This window comes from Paroedura picta, chromosome 2 (assembly GCF_049243985.1).
Source record: "Paroedura picta isolate Pp20150507F chromosome 2, Ppicta_v3.0, whole genome shotgun sequence".
NCBI lineage: Eukaryota > Metazoa > Chordata > Lepidosauria > Squamata > Gekkonidae > Paroedura > Paroedura picta.
This window is the reverse complement of record NC_135370.1, coordinates 20,469,483-20,475,482: the sequence shown is the minus strand read 5'-3', so window position 1 is coordinate 20,475,482 and position 6,000 is coordinate 20,469,483. Positions and strand designations below refer to the sequence as shown.

Genomic DNA, 6,000 nt, shown 5'->3' with positions numbered 1-6,000 from the left:
TCCTGGCACCCAGGAGGCCCCCAAGAAAAAGGGCTTTGACTGGGTATTGAATAGTGGATTCAATAAGGCACAGAGTCGCTCATGGAGTGAAATATCAGCTCTTTATTCAGATTACACCACCCAAACTTATATGCAGTCCAGGTTTTCCGCCAAAGCCTGCAAATGGCTCCTCGTGGATTCCCAGGTTTAAACTAACTGGGCCATTAAAGCGATCCCGTAGCAGGACGGATGCTGCATGCTAACCACTGGCATTAACTGTCCCCACTGTTTGAACTGCGGTTCCCGCTCTGCAGGTCTGCTTTTATGTATTTTAATTTATTTATTTTTGGATTTATATCTTGCCGCTCTCAGCGAGCTGGCTCGTGGTGGGTTACATATAAGGTAAAGGTAAAGGTACCCCCTGTGCAAGCACCGGGTCATGTCTGACCCTTGGGGTGACGCCCTCTAGCGTTTTCATGGCAGACTCAATACAGGGTGGTTTTGCCATCCCCTTCCCCAGTCATTACCGTTTACCCCCAAGCAAGCTGGGTGCTCATTTTACCGACCTCGGAAGTATGGAAGGCTGAGTCAACTTTGAGCTGGCTGCTGGGATTGAACTCCCAGCCGCATGGGCAGAGCTTCAGACAGCATTTCTGCCGCTTACCACTCTGCACCACAAGAGGATCTTTGGGTTACATATAAACCCCCACAAAACAATAAGTATAAAACCCATCCCCCATACAAATCTAATCCCCAAGATGGCAGCAGGTAAAATAATATCCAAATTCCACAATCCCCGAAGTCCTGGCAGCTCACCGATTCAATGTTACCGACTGAGAGTCTGCTGTAGAATCCATGGCATTTGCCATGGGTGGAGTGGTGGGGTGGGGCAGGATTTCCCGGTTCTAGCTTTGACCAAAAGCCTGGTGGAAAAGCTCTGTTTTGCAGCCCCTGAGGAACTGTGACAGGGCTCTTCCGGAAGCTGATTCCTTCACTCCGTACACAACACTGAGAGCAGTCAATGAGACTAAAATAAACAGAGGCATGCCTGGACATAATTGGAAACAACTACATATGCTCTTGATGAATGTACTAACAAAACACTTTATTCCCCTTCCTCTCTGATAGAGAACTGGCAATGCATTCTTGGGTTATTTTAAAATGTACATTAGTAGTTTGAAATATTGGAATTGTTTTAACCTATCGTAAACTATAAACTGTGGTGAGCCTCCCTGAGCTTTCGGGGAAGGGCGGCATATAAAATTGAGAATAAATAGATAAAATCCCATAAAAATCATGCCACAGAACCTGAGAATTTGAGTCCTGTGGCACCTTAAAGACCAACAAAATTTAATTCTTGAAAGAAGTATTTGTATTCAGGCACACTTCTTGTCTTCATGCACACAAAAGCTTATACCCAGAATTAGTTGGTCTTTGAAAAAGTTTGCGTACACACAAAATACGGTTGCCAGGTCCCCCTTGGCTACCAGTGGGGGATTGGGTTGCTAGATCCAGGTTGGGAAACTCCTGGATATTTGAGGGAAGAGCTTGGGGACAACAGGGGCACTGATGGGGTGCAATTTCAGAAAGTCCAGCCTATAACACATCCATTTTTTCCTGGGGAACTTAACTCTTGTAGTGTGCAGATGAGATGTAATTCCAAGGGATCCTCAGGTCCCACCTAGAGACTGACATCCCTAACACAAAAGCTTATGTCTATAATTAACTTTGTCGGTCTCTGAAGAAGTATGCAGGTGAACAAAAGCTGATACCCAGAATTAATCTTTGTTAGTCTTTGAAGAAGTATGTGTGAAAACAAAAAATTATACCCAGAACATAACTTGGCTGGTTTCTGAAGAAGTATGCTTGCTCGTTAAAGCTTATTCCCAAAATTAAACTCGGTTGGTCTCTGAAGAACTGTGTGTGTACATGAAAGCTTATACTCTGAATGAAACTTTGTTGGGCTTAACAGTGCCTCTGGGCTCAAACTTTGTTCTAATGCCAACCAACACAGATGACTCAATCCCGATTTAAGGATTTCCGAAGCCTGTAGCACCAGAGCCAGTTTAAGGATTTGCAGATCCTTAGCGGAATACAACTGGTGCTCTTACTTGTACTGTAGGACGCGCAAGTGCAATGTCCCAAAATCTAAGGGGGCCTTTGCACTTAAGTGGCTTGCTGTCCACACGCATGCTCAATGAGCCATGTGCATGTTCAGTTACTAACAGGGCATGCAGATCGCCCTTTGTTCTTGTGGTCAGCAAGCCACATATGTATGAAGACCCTCTAACTATCAGTGTGAAAGCTCCCCTAAACGTACAGCACCGTGGGGAACCTGAAACCACAGGACCTACAGCACATGTTACATGTGAGACTAGGACCCATTCTGCACACATAGGATAATGCACTTTCAATGTGTTTTGGCAGCTGTGCGGAACAGGAAATCTACTTCTCAAGTGCATTATCCTATGTGTGCAGAATAGGCCTAGGATAAATGCTTCTGCGCCGACCCCAGAGGGTTGCGACCAATGAAGTCTAAACGCTGACCACCACCAGATTTGTCCATGAGGGATGCAACTGAAAAAAAAAAAAAAAACTTCCCCAAAGTGGAAGTATTCCGTCTTCGTGTCAGCATGCCAGCTTGCGCCTGCAAGTAAAGAGGCATTTTGTGTGAGAAACTCCTGGATGTTTCCCCTTTCGAGAATGCCTCATCTCGAAAATATGCTGGCCCTGTTCCACAAATCCGTCATCCGCCCACCCCTCTCCGCATCTCTCTCTCTCACACACACAAATTTCCCCTTCGCAAACCCACGGTTGTGCTAACCCAACCGAACCACCTTTTGCATTGCATTTTCTTAGTGTATTTTGCATTTGCATGGTGGAAGGCGCTGAAGGAGAAGCAGGAGGATACAAGAGGGACGGGGTGGGGGGCTCCCCCCATATTTATTGTTTAGGGATAATCGGGGGGGGGGGGAGTGTAGGAAGGGAGAGAAAGAGGAGGAGGGGGGGGAAGACCCGCGTGTGAGGCGGGCTGGGACTGTGAGGCGGAGAGCACCGCTGTGTGTGTGAGAGAGAGAAGCCGGCGGCGGGCGGACAGGCGCTTGGATGACTAGCAGGCTGGAGGGGGAGGACGGCGCTCCCCTGCCGGAGCAAGACTGAGGCGGGCGACCCGGTGCGGGACCCGCCCGCCTTTCTCGCTCCCGCTCGGCCTCAGGCGGGAAAAGGCCATTGGCTGCGCGTGAGGTAAGGCGCCCGCCGCGGGCACCGGGAAAGGGGGGGGGGGCGCCTGATAAATGGCGGTGGGTGTGTGGAGGAGGGTGTGTGGCGGGCTATTTTGTTTTTGGGGGAATGGGCTCCATTCCTCGCCTACTAGGGCAACGGGCTGTCTCTGAGAAGCTGCAATGAGCCCCTGGAAAGGAAACCGCCTGAGCATGGATGGGGCTTTTGGGGTGGGTGGGTGGGTGGGTGCGGGAAAGCGACGCCTGGCTTTATTGGTGTTTTAGGGGAGGGGGCCACGCCATCCTGCCCCTCCTCCCTTTCCTAAATGTAGATGGGGGGGGGAGAGCAATACTACAGCTTTTAAAAATGTATTTTTTTGGGGGTGGGTGGGAGGTTTAGCCTGCCATTGAAGACCAGCGGGGGTCTGGTTGTGGGCATTGCTTCTTGGGGATCCATCCCAGCCAGAGATGGATTATTGCAAGCCCAAGGATCGGGTCCTCTTGGGCCAGGTCCACTAGCCACTGGCCCTTGCACGGGAGGTGTCAGATTATGGATTGCTTTTTACCGTACGGGCGCAGTATGGATGCGATCCCGGGCTTTGCGAGCAGGAATGCTATGAGTCATGGAGAAGCCACATTTCTCCGGCTCTCTCGTTTTCTCCCTCGCCCACTCCCCCCCCCCGCCCCATACTGATACGAGTTTTTAAAGTTGAATGGCTCTGCGGCATGCATCCTTCTGAGCGGCTCGAAGAACGCTGTCAAACTGGAAAGGATTCCTTGCCAGCTTCAACACTATGCTGCGAAGCGGCACATGAACTGGTGCGTGACATTTTTGAGAGGAGGACCCGAAATATTGCTGTAGAAACGTTCTCAAAGGCCGAGGAGATGGAGAGTGTGTGTGAGGTTTAGATACTGCCGTTTCCCCCGAGATTTTTGTGGTTTTAAAACTGCTGTTCTGGGAGGTGGTTTATATTTAGTTGTCTTCCCAGATAGTGCGCTCTCTCTCTCTCTCTCTCTCTCTCTCTGGGAATCCCAATTGCTATTTTGAGATCCTTTCATATTTACGGACAATTTAGTGCAACAGGATTAGTTTTATTCCGAATAGTCAAAATGGGCAAGTTTCTGTGCTGCACAGAAATGAACAGATTGGGCTCTTTTGCTTTTGAAGGATGGGGGGATCTTGGGTTCATGCATTGCTTCTGTCACATCTGTGTGACTCCACCATTGCTGTTCCAACATCTGCATCCTCCGTTATACACAAGGCAATCACAATTTTGTAAGAATGCTTGTGATCCAGAATAACTGCCCTGAGCCTCAGGGGAGGGCGGTATATAAATACAAATAAATAAAATAAAATAAATGACACCTATCCATTAGCAGATTGTAACTGCAATAATACTCTGGCTGATCATCTAGCAATGCCACTGTTCTTGTCTCAGTTAAGAGTCAACAGTATTTGCTGGCGTATAAGACTACTTTTCCCCCCTGAAAAACATGCCTCCAAGTGGGGGGGGGGGTCGTCCTATACGCCGGGTGCACTTCAGTTGGGATAGACACAGCTGCCAATAGTGGCCCATAGTACTGTATTTTGAGTGGAAATGTTGGGGGGTCGTCTTATACGTCCAGTCGTCTTATACGCTGGCAAATACGGTATATGCTTGTTGATACTTTAAAAAAAAACTAAATTTGTTTGTATTTGGCGTAACCTAAAGGCTGCATGAAGAAAAGTTCAGTTCTGTAAAATTAAGTGTATTTCCTTTGCATTACTCTCCTTGTGATCATGGAGAGCAGGGACTTCAAGCTAGTGTGAGCTTTCAAGCCATTTAAAATACCTTCTCCCAGTCATAGATGTGGAGCAAGGACTCTCTAATTCTTCATTCTGGGCTCCCAGGTGTTGACCAAGCAGACTTAGTGGCCTGATTCTGATGTCATGGCCAAGTTTGGTTCAGCCGTTTTCTGGTTTGAAGGCATCATTTGTTCTGAGTAAATGCCTGTCTTATCTATTCTTATAACCCACCCTTCCCATGAGGCTCACGATGGGTAATGTTAATTGATACAATGCAGTCAAATAACATCAAAATCACTTAGAATCATAGAATCATGGAGTTGGAAGGGACCTCTGGGTTCTAGTCCAACCCCCTGCAGAATGCAGGAAATTCATAATTACCTGCCCACCCGCAGTGACCTCCAATTCCATACATTAAAAGCATTTTATTTATTGATTTATAATTCAGCTTCTATCTCCCCAGGCCCGTTGATTGGCTAGTGGTGGCTAACAAATTATAAAACCCCACATTAAAATCAACCATAAAACCTGTTACATATAAAACATGACCAATCTAAGACAGTGGCAGCTTAACCCCCCATGCCATTCTTGGTCACTCAAGGGGTGGCAGTGTAGTCCAGATCTTAACCATCCTGGCCTCAACCAAAGATTGGCGGAAGAGCTCTGTCCTGTGGGCCCTGCGGAACTTGGAAAGCTCTGTCAGGCCCCTCAGCCCACCCAGGAGCTCATTCCACCAGGTCGGGGCCAGGACTGAAAAAGCCCTGGCCCAGGTCGAGGCTGGGTAAACTTCCCTTGGGCCAGGGACAACCAGTAAGTTAGCTCCTGCATAAGCAGGCAAGCGGTCCCTCAAATAAGTGGGGCCCTGACTGTGAATGACCTTAAAGGTTAATACCAAAACCTTGAACCTGATCCGGGCCACAACCAGCAACCAATGCAGGTGCCTCAACACTAGGCTGGATATGGGCCCTCCAAGATGTACCTGTGAGGACCCTACCAGCTACATTTCATGACTTCCCC

At 48.2% G+C, this 6,000-nt stretch overlaps 1 protein-coding gene across 2 annotated transcripts in view; it reads left to right on the top strand.

Moving 5' to 3' along the window:
* Positions 1-2,980: 2,980 nt before the first annotated feature.
* LOC143829080 (SPATS2-like protein) overlaps positions 2,981-6,000 on the top strand; it is an 84,119-nt gene continuing 81,099 nt past the window's right edge. The window contains exon 1 of one of the 2 annotated variants that reach the window (XM_077319381.1): positions 2,981-3,222. The gene's annotated coding sequence lies outside the window, so the exon portion shown is untranslated. Of the gene's footprint in view, positions 3,223-3,948; positions 4,017-6,000 lie in introns of those variants that run through there. The other variant, XM_077319382.1, reaches the window with a different exon arrangement.